Below are 20278 nucleotides of genomic sequence, written 5' to 3'. Positions count from 1 at the left end.
GTGAGTAAATTAAGTAGTTATATATATATATATATATATATATATATATATATATATATATATATATATGATGAAAATAATGGAAATAGTATTCCGACAAAATAGAGAAAATAAAAAAGGAACAAACCGTATTATGTGTTCACCAACGTTTCGTCTTTATTTCACCCAGAGGAAGTCTCGAAATAAAGACGAAACGTTGGTGAACACATAATACGGTTTGTTCCTTTTTTATTTTCTCTCTCTCTCTCTCTCTCTCTCTCTCTCTATATATATATATATATATATATATATATATATATATATATATATATAGAGAGAGAGAGAGAGAGAGAGAGAGACATGTCTAAGTGGACAGGATTCAAACAAGGGCGACGTGCCACAGAGTCTCATAATTATACAAGCACGCCGCCCTACATTGCTCGGTATTGCCGGGTGTTTCCATGATACTTAAATATAATATTTTAATTCGTGTAGATAGGCATTTATTATTATAGAGACGATGTTCTTTGGAGTATTATATGTAACCTATATATGTAAACAATATCAAAACTGAAAATACATATATATGTGACGTGGTTGCCATCGGCTAGAATCGGAATCAAAATATACACTTTCCGCCCTTATTCCATAGTATCTGAGCATTACAATATACGTATATATTTAATATATAAAAGACACTATGTCTGTTTATCTGCCTGTCTCCATATTTTCAAACTCTCATCCTCGAAACTAAAAGTCGCCAAAGCGGCTCTAGGAGCCTCAAATAATTGGATTTTTTATGGACCGTTTTTAAGCTGGTTTATATAGTTTTGACGGAGGCAAAAATCTGTAACCATTGAATAAATGGTTATACATTTTGCATATTCATTTTATTTTATTTTTTTACCTTAGTTTATTTTTTAAACCTTAGTTTAATTTTTTTTTTACCTTAGTTTATTTTTTTACGTTGGTTTATTTTTGTACCTTAGTTTATTTATTTTACCTTAGTTTATTTATTTTACCTTGTTTTATTTTTTTTACCTTACATTTTTTACCTTGTTTTATTTTTTTTACCTTAGTTTATTTTTTTACCTTGGTTTATTTTTTTACCTTAGTTTATTTTTTTACCTTGGTTTATTTTTTTTTTACCTTAGTTTATTTTTTTACCTTGGTTTATTTATTTTACCTTGTTTTATTTTTTTTTTTACCTTAGTTTATTTTTTTACCTTGGTTTATTTTTTTTTACCTTAGTTTATTTTTTTACCTTGGTTTATTTTTTTACCTTAGTTTATTTTTTTTTTTACCTTAGTTTATTTTTTTACCTTGGTTTATTTTTTTTTACCTTAGTTTATTTTTTTACCTTGGTTTATTTTTTTACCTTAGTTTATTTTTTTACCTTGGTTTATTTTTTTTACCTTAGTTTATTTTTTACCTTGGTTTATTTATTTTACCTTGGTTTATTTTTTTTTACCTTAGTTTTTTTTTTACCTTAGTTTATTTATTTTACCTTGTTTTATTTTTTTTTTACCTTAGTTTATTTTTTTACCTTGGTTTATTTTTTTACCTTAGTTTATTTCTTTACCTTGTTTTATTTTTTTTTACCTTGGTTTACTTTTTTATACCTTGTTTTATTTTTTACCTTACTTTTTTACCTTAGTTTTTTTTACCTTAGTTTATTTCTTTACCTTGTTTTATTTTTCTACCTTACTTTATTGTTTTTACCTTAGTTTATTTCTTACCTTGGTTTATTTTTTTACCTTAGTTTATTTTTTAACCTTGCTTTATTTTTTACCATAGTTTTTTTTTACCTTGGTTCATTTTTTTACCGTAGTTTATTTTTTTACCTTAGTTTATGTATTCTTTTTAACTTTAGTTCATTTTTTATTGTAAAATGCTGTTATAGTTGTCTACGGGTTGAAATAGATATATTTGTAAGAAAACCGCGTTAAAAAACGTAATACGGAAATGAGCGATGTAAAAAAATGCAGAAAGTATCAACAATTATTTATTTGGATAATTTTAACGCGAGAAAAAAACAAATCGGATACTAAAATCTTACACAGTAAAACCATACGTTTTATTGTCGCGTTGATTATTTATTTGTAACGCAAATTTAAAAGAACATATTTTCGGGGTTATTTATTTATGTTGGTAGTGTAGAAGAAAATGTATGTATGTTTTTAAGAAAGGTGCATTCAAAATGGAGAATAATTTTTAAAAAAAAAAGGGATGCGATGCGTACATCGCTGCTGCAAAATGCTGTTATGGTTGTCAACGGGTAAAATTACATTTATTTGTAAGAATATTGCGTTAAAATAACTTAAACGTAATACGGAAATGAACGATGTAAAAAAAGCAGAAAGTAGTAGCGATTTTTTATTTGGATAATTTAAACGCGAAAAAAAAACAATTGGGGCGCTGAAAACGTACACAGTAAAACAATACGTTGTAAAATGCTGTTATGGTTGTCAACGGGTTGATGTAGATTTATTTGTAAGAAAATTGCGTTAAAATAACTTAAACGTAATACGGAAATGGACGATGTAAAATAAGCAGAAAGTATTAAAAATTGTTTATTTTGATAATTTAAAGGCGAAAACTGACACTGAATAGATGCAGAGGAAAACAATACGTTTTATTGTCGCGTTGATTATTTTGTTGTAACGCAAATTAAAAAATCATTTTCGGGATTATTTATTTACGTTGATAGTGTAGAAAAAATGCACGAATGTTTTTAAGAAAGGTGTAATAAAAATAGAGAATAAATTAAAAAACGAAGGCGGTGGGGAAATCGCCGTTGTAAATTGTGCTTATGGTTGTCAACGGATCAAAGTTGATTTATTTGTGAGAATATTGCGATAGTATAGTTGTAATATAGAATAGTTGCAAAAAATCCCCACCCTTCCCATGTTAAATAATAATTTCTAAATAATAAGCTATATTTAAGTGCGCAGGTCAAATTCTGCAAAAGTAGCAATTTGTGTTTATTTGTTTACGCTGTTATGGGTTTATGTTTATGCACTCATGCGCAACCGAAAGCCGTAAACGGGATGTGGAGTTACAACGCCGGTTACAAGGTCATTTGAGTTTTATAATTATATTGATATAATAAAATCTGGAAAAATGCATATATTATAACTGTATCGAAATCAGTTATTATATCAGAATCAGAAATTAAGAACGGAATCCGTTATTTCATCAAAATATGAAATTAAGTACGGAATCCCTTATGTTATAAGAATCCGAAATTAAGTACGGCCTTCGTAATTTTATCAGAATAATAAATTAAGTACGGAATCCCTTATTTCATCAGAATCAGAAATTAAGTACGGAATCCCTCATTTTATAAGAATCAGAAATTAAGTACGGAATCTGTTAATTCATTAGAATCAGAAAGTACGGAATCGGTGACTTTATCGAAATCAGAAATTAAGTACGGAATCGGTAACTTTGTTAAAATCAGAAATTATGTACAAATCCGTAATTTTATCAGAATCAGAAATTACGTACGGAATCGGTAATTTATTAGAATCAGAAATTTAGCATGGAATCGGTAATTTTATCAGAATCAGTAATTACGTACGGAATCGGTAATTTGTTAGAATAAGAAATCAAGTACAAATCCGTAATTATATACGAATCAGAAATAAAATACGGAATCCGTTATTTTATAAAAATCAGAAATGAAGTACGGAATCTGTTAATTCATCAGAATCAGAAAGTAAGTACAAATCCGTAATTTTATCAGAATCAGAAATTAAGTACGGAATCGGTAATTTATTGGAATTAGAAATTAAGAACGGAATCAGTAATTTATTGGAATCAAAAATTAAGTACAAATCCGTAATTATATAAGAATCAGAAATAAAGTACGGAATCGGTAATTTCATCGGAATCAGAAATAAAGTAAGGAATCGATAATTTATTAGAATCAAAAATTAGGTACGGAATCAGTAATTTATCAGAATCAGAGATTAAGTACGGAATCGGGAATTTATTAGAATCAGAAATTAAGTACGGAATCGGGAATTTATTAGAATCAGAAATTAAGTACGGAATCAGGAATTTATTAGAATCAGAAATTATGTACGGAATCGGGAATTTATTAGAATCAGAAATTAGGTACGGAATCAGGAATTTATTAGAATCAGAAATTATGTACGGAATCGGGAATTTATTAGAATCAGAAATTAAGTACGGAATCGGGAATTTATTAGAATCAGAAATTATGTACAGAATCAGGAATTTATCAGAATCAGAAATTAAGTACGGAATCGGGAATTTATCAGAATCATAAATTAAGTACGGAATCAGGAATTTATTAGAATCAGAAATTAAGTACGGAATCAGGAATTTATTAGAATCAGAAATTATGTACGGAATCGGGAATTTATTAGAATCAGAAATTAAGTACGGAATCAGGAATTTATTAGAATCAGAAATTATGTACGGAATCGGGAATTTATTAGAATCAGAAATTAAGTACGGAATCAGGAATTTATTAGAATCAGAAATTATGTACGGAATCCGATATTTATTTGAATTCGAAATTAAGTACGGAATCGGTAATTTATAAGAATTCGAAATTACGTACGGAATCGGTAATTTTATCAGAATCAGAAAATGAGTACGGAATCGATATTTGTATCAGAATCAGAAATTAAGTACGGAACAAATTATTATATCGGAATCAGAAAATAAATACGGAATCGGTAATTGTATCAGAATCAGAGATAAACTATAGAATCGGTAATTTTATCGAAATCAGAAATTTAGTACAGAATCGGTAATTTTATCGAAATCAGAAATTTAGTACAGAATCGGTAATTTTATGTGACTCAGAAATTAAATAAATAATCGGTAATTTTATCAGAATCAGGAATTTTGTACGGAACAGATTATTATGTCGGAATCAGAAATTAAATACAGAATCGGTAATTGTATCGGAATAAGTAATTAATAATGGAACCAGTTATTTTATTTTATTTTTTTGGAATCAGACATTATATACGGAATCAGCTATATTATCGGAATCGGGAAAATCGTAAAATCCTCCTATCAATGTTACATATAAAAATAATTTTATAAAATTAAAAGTAAGTTCAACTACAGTGCAATGTAGCCTACAATGTATTTTGGACTAAAACAATATAAGAAGGCACCTGAAACGTAATCCTACTGCACTGCGGACAAAGTTCTTATTAGTGCAGTTGATAAATTGCTCTAGTTGAAAACTATTTCATCGACATCGGTGATATTAAAAGTGCGTTTATAATCATTCAATTCTGGTCCACGCCACCCTTACTGGTTCTGATTTTTTTTTTAAAATTTTAAACTAAAATAACGAAACTACAATAACGAATTACTTAGGGCTTCTTTCCAGAAAGAAATTATTCTACTTCCGGGAATTAAATAAAATATTAGAACTTCCGTGCAGATTCCCGAGTTCAACAGAAACATTCCGAGTTCTCCAATACACACATGTTACATCGACAAGTAAGACATATCCATATCGTGCGGATGTAACACTATACTTTGCATGTTCCAGTCTGCTGACTCCCTCTATCGCTAGGAATTTTTTTTTTTTTTTTATTTTTTTTTTTTTGTCAAGAAAAGGGGACAACAATGCAATTCGCCAGAACTTTTTTTCGCAGCCGGCAATTATGAGGTAAGGACGCGTATGTTTTTTTCTGTTCGTAAAAGAGGAGAACCTCCACTCTTTTTCAATACAATAAATAGTCAGGCTAAGTTAGCTTAATAGAGTTTAATGGTTAAAGTTTTATTGTTATGGGGTGTTGGCTGTTTTTATTGTAATATATTGTGAATATTCATTGTAAATAAACTAGTTAAGATGTTTGTATAAATATATTAAAAATTAAGAAACGAAAACTGAATAGTTTTCACGTTAAATAACAAATCAAATGAAACTTTAAAACAAGAGTGACATTTATTATAGTTGAAAATGGCGAGTGATGAGAAGTTGCAAGTCATCTGTGTTACTTTAAAGAAAATTTTGAAAAATGCTGCAGATTATTTTCATTACGGATTTAATTAAATGGAAAGGTTAACTCAAGGATTGAAACACAGGCATATAAATTATTTGGATAGTAAAGGCGAAGAACGCAAATAGAATCACATTAATAATTAATGCACTTTATGGCCTAAAAGACATTTATTTTAATAATACACACAAAGCCTTTTAAATATTTATATAAGTTACATATGCTTTAATATCAGGACGATGTCTGCCATCCTTCTCAGCTTCTACCAAACAGGAAGAAGCCGCAATCGAGAAATAAAGTACCACTCGGGAAAAGAAAACACACCTAATTCCAGGTATTTTTTTTTTTTTTTTTATATTTTCACCCCAAACAAGGCACATTGCCAATTTGGTGTAGGGGGCTACTATCAGGGGAAACATCTACTGGGGCACTATGTAGGGATTAGGGCAGCGAGATGTTGGTTCACGTTGCACTTGAACTTATGCATGTCAGTACAGTTGGGGAAGCAGTGACCTGGAATGGAATTCCAAAGTCTAGCAGTTCTGGGGAAGAAACTACTGGAGTAGAACGATCTTTTACATCTAGGGATCTCTACAGTGTGGGGGTGGGATTTTGCAGCTTGTCGGGTCTGTCGAGGGTGTTCACGTCGTGGGGGCACAAGTGCTTGCAGTTCTTCAGAGCATTCACCATTATAATACTTGTAGAACAGGCAGAGGGATGCAACGTTTCGACGATGGGACAGAGGCTGAAGTTTTGATGCCAGTTTAGGGCCTATCAGATTTGCGACTCTCTTTTGAACCCTGTCAAGGAGAGAGAGACTAGTAGGTATACATTCAATCTTTAAAAATGACTTTCAAGTAATTATACACAAAGTGTTGTATCAATCGGTCACTCAAGTGATCGACTCATAGGGTTACAAGGGTACTAATTGGGCATGAGATCTACATACAGGTGCGAAGAAGTAAGTAATAATTAAAACGCTCTTCTGGAAGTGACATTATAAATATGAATTCAGTAAGACAAAAAGAATAAAAGAAATATATATATATATATATATATATATATATATATATATATATATATATATATAACTTTGATTAGAGTAAAAAAAAAAATAAAAACAAAAAACAGTACACCAAACATTCTAATAACAAATAAAAAGTCCTTAACAATGAGGACCTTGTGAAAATAAAATCTTTAAAAATAAATTGAAATACTAACAGGCCGACACAAAGGATAAAATGGGTACATCAATAATGTTCCTCACTCTTTATCTGTGCCAAAATCCAAACAAAGATTCTATGAGCATAACTTCTTTCTTAGAAGTGCATGACTGTGGAACTCTCTTCCATTTGCCTGTTTCCCACCTGACTACAACTTGGATGTCTTCAAGTCCAACATAAATAAATTCCTGACAAACCGCCCCCTTAAGTAAGACGCCCTATCAAATCTCCAATACTAACGATTACTACGATACTATCCCAATGATTACTGTACACGCAATAACCCTTATCCCCGAGTTGCTTCCGGGCCTTGATAAGTGGTGACTTCTATGTAAAAAAAAACATAAAAATAAGTAGCAACATTATACCTGTGCTAGCGTAGCACGAGATATTACAAGAAATAATAACTAGATCGAACGAGTGCTAATTTGGTATTCGATCTACAATATACTGGTGATAGCTTAGCGTGAGATATTGCTAAAAATAATATCTACATCGTAATTGCATTTTTGAACAAGATCCCTCACTCTAAGTTGAACTTCAAGGAGAACATCATTTTTTCCAATTTATTTATCAAGTACTCTATCCACCACACCACGAAGTCGTACGATTTACAATGCAAAACATACATGCATACATACATACATACATACATACATACATACATAAAGATTGATTGATTGCAAGGTCTTATCAGACGAGTGCCACTCCCTCAGTCACTGAAAGTCCATGAACCCGAAAATAACCTTTTTTTTTAGTCCTGCCAGCGAATTCACACGCTCAAGCAGACATGACATTGAAAACCATCCTTGGCATACATATATATATATATATATATATATATATATATATATATATATATATATATATATATATATATATATACACATACATACACATACATACCCATAAACATACACACATGCACACATCCATACATCTATACATACACAATACATATAACACATACATACAAACATATACATACACATATGCACACACATATACATATATATGCATACACATATATACTATCATATACAAATACATATATACATACATATTCACATACATATACGTACATATGTATGCACATATACATACATACACATAAAGTTAGTTACATATACGTACACATACATATATATGCAGCTATACGCATACATATATATATGCATATATACATATACATATACATATACATACACACAAATATATATACGTATATACATACAAACACACATAAACATGTATACACAATAAATAAATAAATAAAAATATATACACACATACATATATACATACATATACAAAAAGATATATATACGCATACATACACTAGTACATATATTAACATACATACATACATACATACATACATACACATATGCATATATAGAATGATGGCCGATCAATTATTACATGCTTCCAGCATTTCAGGGCAACACACATGACACTTTTTCCATCGCCACGGGAAATTTTTATAGACAAATGCCTGAGGAAGTATCTATACAAAGATGATGTTACAGAGTTTTAGCTTTGTACGACAGCTAAGTCTCTCTCTGGGTTCAAAATGTCGAGATCCAGCAACAAGCAAGAAAGCAAACACATACATACATACATACATACATACATACATACATATAAAAAGACAAGTGATATTTATATTATAAACTAGCGGGCTATCTGGTGGTGTTCGGGACAATGAGAAAAAAATGAGAAAAATGAAGTTATTTCTGAATATACCTACTATTCTTAGAATACAAGAATTTCTGATGCCTATGTGCCACTTTCTATCTCGAGCGAAAGCATATTTTACCTACCCTACGACGTGTATAACACACGCATGCAATAATTGTACCTTCCCTAGGATAGGTAATTTACAGCACTTATACAAAAGAATTGTACCTTCGCTAGGACTGGTGATATACAACACATATTAAAAATAATTTTGCCTACCCGCAGATAGGTAATGCAAATACATAAGTTGGGAGGGGCTTTGGACAGGATGGTCTGCTTGTGTTATGAACGATCCCGTCCTCATATGTAGTTTAATGAATTGAATGATATAGTGATTAAAAACGGAAAAGTCGCATAACGCTGAGAAACATATCAATATATATATATATATATATATATATATATATATATATATATATATATATATTAGTGAAAGGATGCAGATTTGTTTACATAAATTTACATGAGAAATAATGAAGATATATAGAGTGAGATTAAGAGTTCGTTGAGGAGGAAGTAACGTTACCTGCGATTGAAGAGAGAATGACGGGTTAGTCAGGAGCGCTGGTTGGGTGGCCATCGCCAACCAGGAGCGGTTCTTGATTACATGTTGACTGGTCGAGAGTTCAGCAAAAAAAAGGGAGAAATATAAGAAACAGGAAGTCACGTGACTGTGTCGCTCTCCGGTTATCAGAGTTAAAGTGCGACAATCTAGTTAGCCTGGGAGTTTCAATTCCCACACATATATGAAACACTTTTACATATTCCCGACAAGTATTGTACAACATATATTAAATAATTTCTCTTCCCACCAAGGCCACCATAATTTAAAAATACAATTGTATATTACTTAAGAGTTTTACCCAGTCATAACTGGAAAAAAAAAACGGCAATATGCGATTTCCGGGAAATAAATATAGGGTTTCGTTTCAAATTCAGTCCAGATTCCCGAGTTCAACATAATACACCTGAAGAAGGCGGGAGATTATATCGACCGAAACATTATGAAAATAACACTCAAGATGAGAATAGTAGTATGATGAATCCAGATGATACGAATAACTCATCCTCATTTCAAAAATTCCGAAACGAAAACGAAATTAAGGTTTCACATTAAATAACGAATCAAATGAAACTTTACAAAAAGAATGACATTTATTATAGTTTAATATGGAGAGTGCTGAGAAGTTGCAAGTCAGCATGTGTGTTACTTTAAAGAAAATGTTGACTGTTGTTTTCATTAAATGGAAAGGTTAATTTAATGATTGAACACAGACATATAATTTATTTGGATAGTAAAAGCAGAACTACGCAATTAGAATCAAATTAACAATTCATGCACTTCATGGAAAACAGAGTACATTTTTAATAATAAACTCAATACGTTTTAAACATTTGTGGAAGTTTGGATAAGTGTATCCAGAATTAAATATCACCTTGCAATTCAGTGGATACAACTTTGTCGTGTTATTGACAAAACCTATTTGTTTTTCTTCGTGTCTCATATAATTATATCATGTTTAATGGCTCCGGTTTCTATGGTACGTAGTCGTCAAATAATGTATGGCTTATTTCTGTTATGAAGTGCATACGAGATCTCAGTTCTATTTGTGAAGCTTTCTTTGCGAGAAAGCAACCCATTTAGAAGAAGTAGCGAATACATCGTTGAACGGGGTTGGAAGCGTGGTTTCAGGCAATCACATTGCAAGATTGAATATAAAACTATTTTCCCTAACAGCCTTCGCTGGAGCCGGTCTCCCCACTATAAAAAGCGGGCAAACGCGCAAATAAGCCCAAATAAGATCTCCTCACTACGGCTACCCCACAGCTTTTCTGAGAAATGGTGCACCTTCTCCAAGTGATATTACCTCACGTAATAGCACGAAGCTGGATACTCCACCAGACTAGATGAATTCTTGTCCTGGAATCCAGTAAGACCATGAGACCAAAATGAAAGATATACTACAACGTATAAACATGGTTAATTGGGGAGAGGAAAATTATGTTCTCAATTTCTTTACTAACTCAGTGCTTGAGAGATAAAGAACTTAAATGGAACATTCGAATATCTATGTATCTCATATAGATTTCAAGTGTTTGCCCCAGGTAGTGGGCCCCTTGATTTCTGAGAACTTCGACTGAAGTAAAATAAAACAAAAAAAAATTTGTGAAGCTTTCTTTGCGAGAAAGCAACACATTTAGTAGAAGCAGCGAACACATCGTTGAACGGGGTTGGAAGCGTGGTTTCCGGCAATCACATTGCAAGGAAAGAGAATATACAAATATTTTCCCTAACAGCCCTCGCTGGAGCCGGTTTGTCCACTATAAAAAGGGGGCAAACGCGCCAAAACCAGTCAATCGAGCCCAGAGTCACAGTCAGTCAACCAGCATGAGGTAATCATTGCCTCCGTCGGATTTATTTTCCCGACGTTAAAAATTACTTTCACGCGCATCATTCATCAACTTCTCCACATGGAAGCACCAACAGCGAGAATTAACATTTACATTTCTTATTTCATCATGTTTCCTATTAGCGCCAGACTTTTCTCTCCTAAGAAGGTAGAAACATTAACTTTACGCCAAAAATGTTTCCTGAACATTTTCACATCCTTACGAACTTTGAACACTTTAGTTTTTTTTTGCTTTCGTTAAGTTTATTTTATTTTTATTTTTTTTCAATCATTTAAAATTTCAACCTATATTGTTTGTCTGGTTACTTCTCGACACCATATGCTTATTCCTAATATTTCCAACTTTTTTTTCTCAGTTTATATGTTCATGTTTGCCGCTGCATCCAATATTCATCATTCGACATGCTGTCAAGTTGAGCTATTTACACATCTTTTCTCCAAGACAAAAAAAGGCATATTACCAATTAAGCAGAAGGAGCTACTTTGATAAGAGCGATCTTTTTTATTAATGAGTCAGCAAACATCAAGGCAAAAATGCTATTAAAGGATTAAGGTACAATATGTATCACGTGGACGGTGAGGCCACACTGTAATGATTGTTGTGATTGGTCATAATTTGATTATTGAAGATGGCGACTCAACAAGAATGTGTTTAATAGGACAATCTTAGAACTGCACGCCTGTGGAACTCTGTTCCGTCTGTCTGCTTCCCACCGGACTACAACTTGGATGTCTTCAAGTCCAATGTTAACAAATTCCTAATGAACCGCCCCCTTAAGTAAACACTTCATCAAATCCCCACACTAACGTAATGTACTTGCAATAACCCTTATCCCTGAGTGGCTTCCGGGCTTGATACGTGGTGATCACTATGTGAAAAAAAATCTCCTTTCTTCTCGGTCTAATTCCTGGGAGGCTTGCGTTTGAATGATAGCTCGTGAAGTCAAGTATCTGAGTTTAAATTCCTTGACTGGCAGTAATTATCGGTTCAATACTGATAAGAACCTAATGTCGAAACAGATGTGTCATTTGGGATAAAAACTTAATGACTAGCGGGGGTATCCGGCGTTGCCCGGTTGTTAAGAGGTGTGTGTGTGTGTGTGTTGGGGAGGGTAAATCAAAACAAAAGAATAAGTGAAGTAGCAACCCTGTTTAACTATTATTTAAAAAAAAACAATGTTAAACCTTCTTTTTAAAAAAAATCGGGGGAAAAACGAACGTAATGCAAATGAACGATGTTAAAATTTCTTAAAATCGGAAAAACAAAAACAATAAAGAAAACGCGAATGTGATGAAAAACAAAAAAAAGACAAAAAGAAAACAGCGAACGTGATAACAAACCAAAAAACAAAAAAAAAACAAAAAATAAAAGGAAAACGCGAATGTGATGACAAACCAAAAAACAAACAAAAAAACAAAAAGAAAACAGCGAACGTGATAACAAACCAAAAAACAAGAAAACAAAAAATAAAAGGAAAACGCGAATTTGATGACAAACCAAAAAACAAAAAAAAACAAAAAGAAAACAGCGAACGTGATAACAACCAAAAAAAAAAACAACAAAAAAAAACAAAAAGAAGACAGCGAACGTGATAACAAACCAAAAAAAAACAAAAAACAAAAACAAAAAGAAAACGCGAATGTGATAACAAACCAAAAAACAAAACAAAAAAAAGAAAACGCGAATGTGATGACAAACCAAAAACAAAAAAAAACAAAAAGAAAACAGCGAACGTGATAACAACCAAAAAAAAACAACAAAAAAAAACAAAAAAAAACGCGAATGTGATGAAAACCCAAAAAATCAAAAAAACAAAAGGATACAGCGAACGTGATAACAAACCAAAAAACAAAAAAAAAACAGAAAGAAAACGCGAATGTGATGAAAAACCAAAAAACACAAAAAACACAAAAAACAGCGAACGTGATAACAGACCAAAAAACAAAAAACAAAAACAAAAAAAAACGCGAATGTGATGAAAAACCAAAAACAAAAAAACAAAAACAAAAAGAAAACAGCGAACGTGAAAAATGATATAAATAACCGTATTTCAATATTAAAACTTTAAAAATCGAAAAAACAAACCGACGTCTCACATCACAATTTGAACTAACAACCTTTAGATAATGATGCCACGCTTTCATCAACTAAGAGGACGTTAACAAAATTGGGTCATGTAAAAGCTATCTTGTCATGAGGTAACGATTTTTTACCACCCTTTCCCTGTACAAAACTGTCCAGTTTAAGGTAAAGGGATTAATGTTTTTGGCTAATTTTTCGATATTTTTCGTCCAAGATGTCGAGCTTCAAAATGATACCAATCTCGTCAAAATCTGCCACCTCTGTCAAAAGTTTTTGCAAGATACACAAACACAAAAATACACAAATACACAAGCACATACCCATTTTCGCTTTTATATACATATATTGATATGCGTTACATTGGAATGACATCTTTAAGAAAACAAGGCCGATAGCCATTAGTCGCGTGCCTCCGTGTAATGAATGAATGCGTGAATGTAGGATTGATATGAAATTCTAAAAGATAAACTGAAATGACCGAAAAATGGGCTGAAATGGCTTAAATAAATAAAAAGTAAATGACTTAAAATAACTTTAATGAACTTTAGGATGAATTGAATGACTTTAAGAATGACTTGAATGCTTAAAAAATAACTGGAATCCTTCAAAAACAACTTGAATGACATGAAGAATGACTTGAATGGCTTTGAGGCTTATTGGTTGTAAAGTGGGTGAGCATTATTTAATACAGAAAAGTGATCCCCCACTTTATATCACAAAGTTACAAATATAAGTACAGCATGTTGTAAGAACAGATACTACACTTCGATCTTGGCCAAAAGGCCAAGAAAAGGGTATTTATTTGCTCACCTACCGAGCAAATTAGGCACAAGGCCGATTTTTAATGTGAGGAGTGAAGCGTAAATGAGGACCAACTCCCCGGAGAGTAGGGGAGTTGGATAGTGACAATCGGTATGAAGGGTTGGTATTTATTTGCTCCCCCACCGAACAAATTAGGCAAAAGCCCGATTTTTAATGTGAGGAGTGAAGGGGAAATGGGGGCCCACTCCCCGGGGAGTAAGGGAGCTGGATAGTGCTAGTTGGTATAAAGGGTTGGTATTTATTTTCTCCCCCACCGAGCAAAATTGGCACAAAGCCGATTTTTAATGTGAGAAGTGAAGAGGAAATGGAGGTAAACTCCCCGAGGAGTAGGGGAGCTGGGTAGTGACAATTGGTATGAATGGGTTGCCCGTACATTGACCAAGGTCTTATATGTGGGGTTGCCCCGACATATTGTCTTTGCGAGCAGTATCTGCCGGAACAGATGGTATTTATTTGCTCCCCCACCGAGCAAATTAGGCACAAGGCCAATTTTTAATGTGAGGAGTGAAGGGAGGGGGAAGGGAAAAAGGGGACCAGCTCCCGAGAGGTGGGAAATGGGAGCTTGTTAAAGGTCAGACATGTGGGGTTGCCCCCACATCTGGTCTTTGCTAGTCATAGCTTGCAGCATCTGCCGGAACAGATGGTATTTATTTGCTCCCCCACCGAGCAAATTAGGCACAAGGCCGATTTTTAATGTGAGTAGTGAAGGGAGGGGGAAGGGAAAAAGGGGACCAGCTCCCGAGAGGTGGGAAATGGGAGCTGGTTAAAGGTCAGGCATGTGGGGTTGCCCCCACATCTGGTCTTTGCTAGTCATAGCTTGCAGCATCTGCCGGAACAGATGGTATTTATTTGCTCCCCCACCAAGCAAATTAGGCACAAGGCCGATTTTTAAAGTGAGTAGTGAAGGGGAAATGTGGACAAACTCCCCGGGGAGTAGGGCAGCTGGATAGTGACAATTGGTATGAAGGGTTGCCCCTACATTAACCAAGGTCTTATATGTGGAGTTGCCCCCACATATTGTCTTTGCTTGCAGTATCTGCCGGAACAGATGGTATTTATTTGCTCCCCCACCGAGCAAATTAGGCACCAGGCCAATTTTTAATGTGAGGATTGAAGGGAGGGGGAAGGGAAAAAGGGGACCAGCTCCCGAGAGGTGGGAAATGGGAGCTGGTTAAAGGTCAGGCATGTGGGGTTGCCCCCACATCTGGTCTTTGCTAGTCATAGCTTGCAATATCTGCCGGAACAGATGGTGTTTATTTGCTCCCCCACCGAGCAAATTAGGCACAAGGCCGATTTTTAATGTGAGGAGTGAAGGGAGGGGGAAGGGAAAAAAGGGGCCAGCTCCCGAGAGGTGGGAAATGGGAGCTGGTTAATGGTAAGGCATGTGGGGTTGCCCCCACATCTGGTCTTTGCTAGTCATAGCTAGTCATAGCTAGTCATAGCTTGCAGTATCTGCCGGAACAGATGGTGTTTATTTGCTCCCCCACTGAGCAAATTAGGCACAAGGCCGTTTTTAATGTGAGGTAAAAACCAGCTCCCCTAAAAGTAGGCAAAAAGGGGGCACTCTGGTTACCAAAAATAATAATTGTCCCAGTATAGAGGGTTTCCCCTCCATTGACTGGTACAAATTATCTTAAGTGCAGTATCTGTAGGAACAGATGGTATTTATTTGCTCCCCCACCGAGCAAATTAGGCACAAGGCCAATTTTTAATGTGAGGAGTGAAGGGAGGGGAAGGGAAAAAGGGGACCAGCTCCCGAGAGGTGGGAAATGGGAGCTGGTTAAAGGTCAGGCATGTGGGGTTGCCCCCACATCTGGTCTTTGCTAGTCATAGCTTGCAATATCTGCCGGAACAGATGGTGTTTATTTGCTCCCCCACCGAGCAAATTAGGCACAAGGCCGATTTTTAATGTGAGGAGTGAAGGGAGGGGGAAGGGAAAAAAGGGGCCAGCTCCCGAGAGGTGGGAAAATGGAGCTGGTTTATGGTCAGGCATGTGGGGTTGCCCCCACATCTGGTCTTTGCTAGTCATAGCTAGTCATAGCTAGTCATAGCTTGCAGTATCTGCCGGAACAGATGGTATTTATTTGCTCCCCCACTGAGCAAATTAGGCACAAGGCCGTTTTTAATGTGAGGTAAAAACCAGCTCCCCTAAAGGTAGGCAAAAAGGGGGCACTCTGGTTACCAAAAATAATAATTGTCCCAGTATAGAGGGTTTCCCCTCCATTGACTGGTACAAACCATCCCAAGTGCAGCATTTGCCGGAACAGATGGTATTTATTTGCTCCCCCACCGAGCAAATTAGGCACAAGGCCGATTTTTAATATGAGGAGTGAAGGGAGGGGGAAGGGAAAAAGGGGACCAGCTCCCGAGAGGTGGGAAATGGGAGCTGGTTAAAGGTCAGGCATGTGGGGTTGCCCCCGCATCTGGTCTTTGCTAGTCATAGCTTGCAGCATCTGTAGGAACAGATGGTGTTTATTTGCTCCCCCACTGAGCAAATTAGGCACAAGGCCGTTTTTAATGTGAGGTAAAAACCAGCTCCCCTAAAAGGGGTCACTCTGGTTACCAAAAATAATAATTGTCCCAGTATAGAGGGTTTCCCCTCCATTGACTGGTACAAATTATCTTAAGTGCAGTATCTGCCGGAACAGATGGTATTTATTTGCTCCCCCACTGAGCAAATTAGGCACAAGGCCGTTTTTAATGTGAGGTAAAAACCAGCTCCCCTAAAAGGGGTCACTCTGGTTACCAAAAATAATAATTGTCCCAGTATAGAGGGTTTCCCCTCCATTGACTGGTACAAATTATCTTAAGTGCAGTATCTGTAGGAACAGATGGTATTTATTTGCTCCCCCACTGAGCAAATTAGGCACAAGGCCGTTTTTAATGTGAGGTAAAAACCAGCTCCCCTAAAAGGGGTCACTCTGGTTACCAAAAATAATTGTCCCAGTATAGAGGGTTTCCCCTCCATTGACTGGTACAAATTATCTTAAGTGCAGCATCTGCCGGAACAGATGGTATTTATTTGCTCCCCCACTGAGCAAATTAGGCACAAGGCCGTTTTTAATGTGAGGTAAAAACCAGCTCCCCTAAAAGTAGGCAAAAAGGGGGCACTCTGGTTACCAAAAATAATAATTGTCCCAGTATAGAGGGCTTCCCCTCCATTGACTGGTACAAATCATCTCAAGTGCAGCATCTGCCGGAACAGATACTACACTTTGATCTTGACCAAAAGGTTAAGAAGAAAGCTAAGAACAGCATCTATTAACAACATAACTTTGATCTTAACCAAAAAGGCCAAGCACAAAAGTTTTACCGACAGACTGACAAACTAACCAACCGACGAAGTTACTTATAGAGTTGCTTGCATGCGACTAAAAATCTACCATGTAAATTATGGCTTGGTATTAACAACGAAAAATTATCTCCATCGAACATGTGCTTTCTATTCAATTTTCGCCCCAAACAAGGAACAGTGCCACTTTGAAGCAGGGTGCTACTATCGAGGACACAAGTTGCAGGAACATTATGGAGGGAGATGAGAAGCAATATATCTTTTCACATTACACCCGAACTTCTGCATGTCAGTACGGTTGGGAAAGCAGAATCTCAGAAATGCGTTCCAAAGTCTAGCAGTTCTAGGAAAGAAAATATTGGATTAAAAGGTTTTCTTACATTTAGGGGTCTCTACTGTGTAAGGATGGGATTTTTCTGCTTATCGGGTTTGTCGAGGGTATTTACGGTGAAGGGGTACAAGTGCGTGTAGTGTGTCAGGACATTCACCATTAAAATACTTGCAGAATATGTAGAAGGATGCAACATTTCGTCGATGGGACAGAGGCTGAAGCTTAGATCCCAGTTCAGGACCAATCAGGTTGGTGATTCTTTTTTGAACTTTGTCCAGGAGTTAGATACAAGTAGAAGATGCACCAGCCCAAATGTGACAACAATACTCCATACATGGGTGATTGGTGGCCTTATAGAGGTATAGTATACTTTCAGACGTGAGTTACTTCCTAGCCCGGTAAAGGGAGCTCACATTCTTCGTAGCTGCCTTGGTAACTCTCAATGTATCTGATCCAACTCATCTTTCCTGTGAACGTTAGGCCGAGGAGTTTAAAAGAAGTACTTTCAGGTAGTGTGACTTTGGGCATCGCTATTATTGGTAGAGAAAGATTCCTGTAATTATTAAAGCAAACAAGCTTAATCTTGGCAGCATTGAACGTGACAATCCATTTTTGTCTCCATTCCACTACAGATTAGAAATCTTCCTCTAGTGTTTCTGCCATTTCTTTAGACATGTTTTCATTTGTTTTTCTCTCATGCCTGTTATAGAGTGTGTTGTCATCAGCAAATATACCCATCTCGGAGACAATTTTCTTTGGCGTGTGATCTACAAGAAAAAACTATGTAAATTTTACGGGTCTTACATTGGCAGGATATATTACAAGAAATAATATCTACATCACACGGATGCTATTTTACCATGAGATCCACAAGATTGCCCACACTGAGGATTGAACCTTCAGGAGCAACTCAATTTTAGAAATGATTTTCCAAGTGCTCTTATCCTAACTCGCCACGAGTCCTATCAATTCTCGGTATGGGTGACCGAAACATACAACTGCAAAGTAGTGAGGACCTTTATCCAATCATGACTGACGCAACGAAAACACACTGCTTCCGTGAGATAAATAAACGATTTAATTATAAATTCGGTTCTGATTCCCGAGTTCGACAGAAATATTCCCGAGTTCGACAAGATACAAGTGAAGAAGATCGGAGGTTACATCGACTAAAACATCGTGAAAAGAGCACACAAGAGGAGAGCAATATTTAGAAGGATTATAATAATATGAATAACTTATACTCATCTAAAAAAAATTTCAGAAACTGAATTAAGACGTTTTTAAATATTTAAGATGAGAATTGGTCATTCGTATTGAATATCTACAATGTACGGATTCTGTTTTGAAATGACATCTTTTGGTAATCTCCAAAAATACCGTTAGGGCTTACAACATGGCCGCCAGAAGAGTCACGTGATCCGGTTGATCCAAAACATGAATCGCCGTATTACGAAACCGGAAAACGCAAAACCACTTGTTTGTTCTGAATAAAATACTTTTTATAAACACTGTTTTAACTAAAAACAACCTAAGATTGTTTCTCAAAGTTTGCCTATTTTTATAACAACATTATATCAACAAAAAATTAAATACAAACAAATTGTGATTGTTTGTCAAAGTTTGCCTTCAAGGCTGCGTTTTCGATTTGCACGATTCATGTTTTGGATCAACCGGATCACGTGACTCTTCTGGCGGCCATGTTGTAAGCCCTAACGGTATTTTTTGGAGATTACCCATCTTTTTTTCTCGGTTAATTCAGTTGTCATCGTTTTTATCTTTTGATTTAAGTCATGAGCATAGCTGCTAAGATATTTCTCTAGCTTAAGAAATAACCAAAACTCACAGAGAACCAAATCTGGACTATATGGAGGGCGAGGATCTGTTTTGATGCCCATCCTGGTCCAATTATCTGTTACAATGCTGGGGATGTGAACAACACTCTTGAATAATAGTTTGTACATTTACACACTGACATCAATTTGTGCACGTAGTTTCTCTATATAACCATAACAGTCCTTGGATTTGTAATTCTTTATTTGGCCAATAACCTCTGATGTTTGATTTTCTTACTCCTCACAAACCCCTTATATTGAATATCTTATACCCCTCGAGAACTGATGCTCGATTCAGGCACGATGGTCCAAGAGTAGCCTTAAGTAGTCCATATGTTTCTTTAACTTCTTTCTACATGTTTAAAACAAAATGGTATTGCACATTGTCCTTTTAAAATGTCTTCACGTCCAGATAGCACTTTTTAAATTCACCAGCTGAAATTATAAGGATTGGTCAGTCATCTCATGAGATTTATAAAAAAAAACATATTTAATTTTTTAGAGTTTACAACAATCTATACTCATTTTTCTTTTTTGTGTATTGATTTTCATATTAAAAA

The 20278-nt window shown here is 35.0% G+C and overlaps 1 protein-coding gene and 1 pseudogene across 1 annotated transcript in view; both read right to left on the bottom strand.

The window, feature by feature from the left end:
• LOC145243549 (type-1 angiotensin II receptor A-like) overlaps positions 1-20278 on the bottom strand; it is a 1077320-nt gene that overhangs the window by 603529 nt on the left and 453513 nt on the right. The gene's annotated exons all lie outside the window — the stretch shown is intronic.
• Positions 14105-14234, bottom strand: LOC145244070 (U2 spliceosomal RNA; annotated as a pseudogene).

Source organism: Euprymna scolopes, chromosome 22 (genome assembly GCF_053919585.1).
Source record: "Euprymna scolopes isolate OS-2025 chromosome 22, ASM5391958v1, whole genome shotgun sequence".
Classification (NCBI taxonomy): Eukaryota; Metazoa; Mollusca; class Cephalopoda; order Sepiida; family Sepiolidae; genus Euprymna; species Euprymna scolopes.
This window is presented reverse-complemented; position numbering and strand designations above follow the sequence as displayed.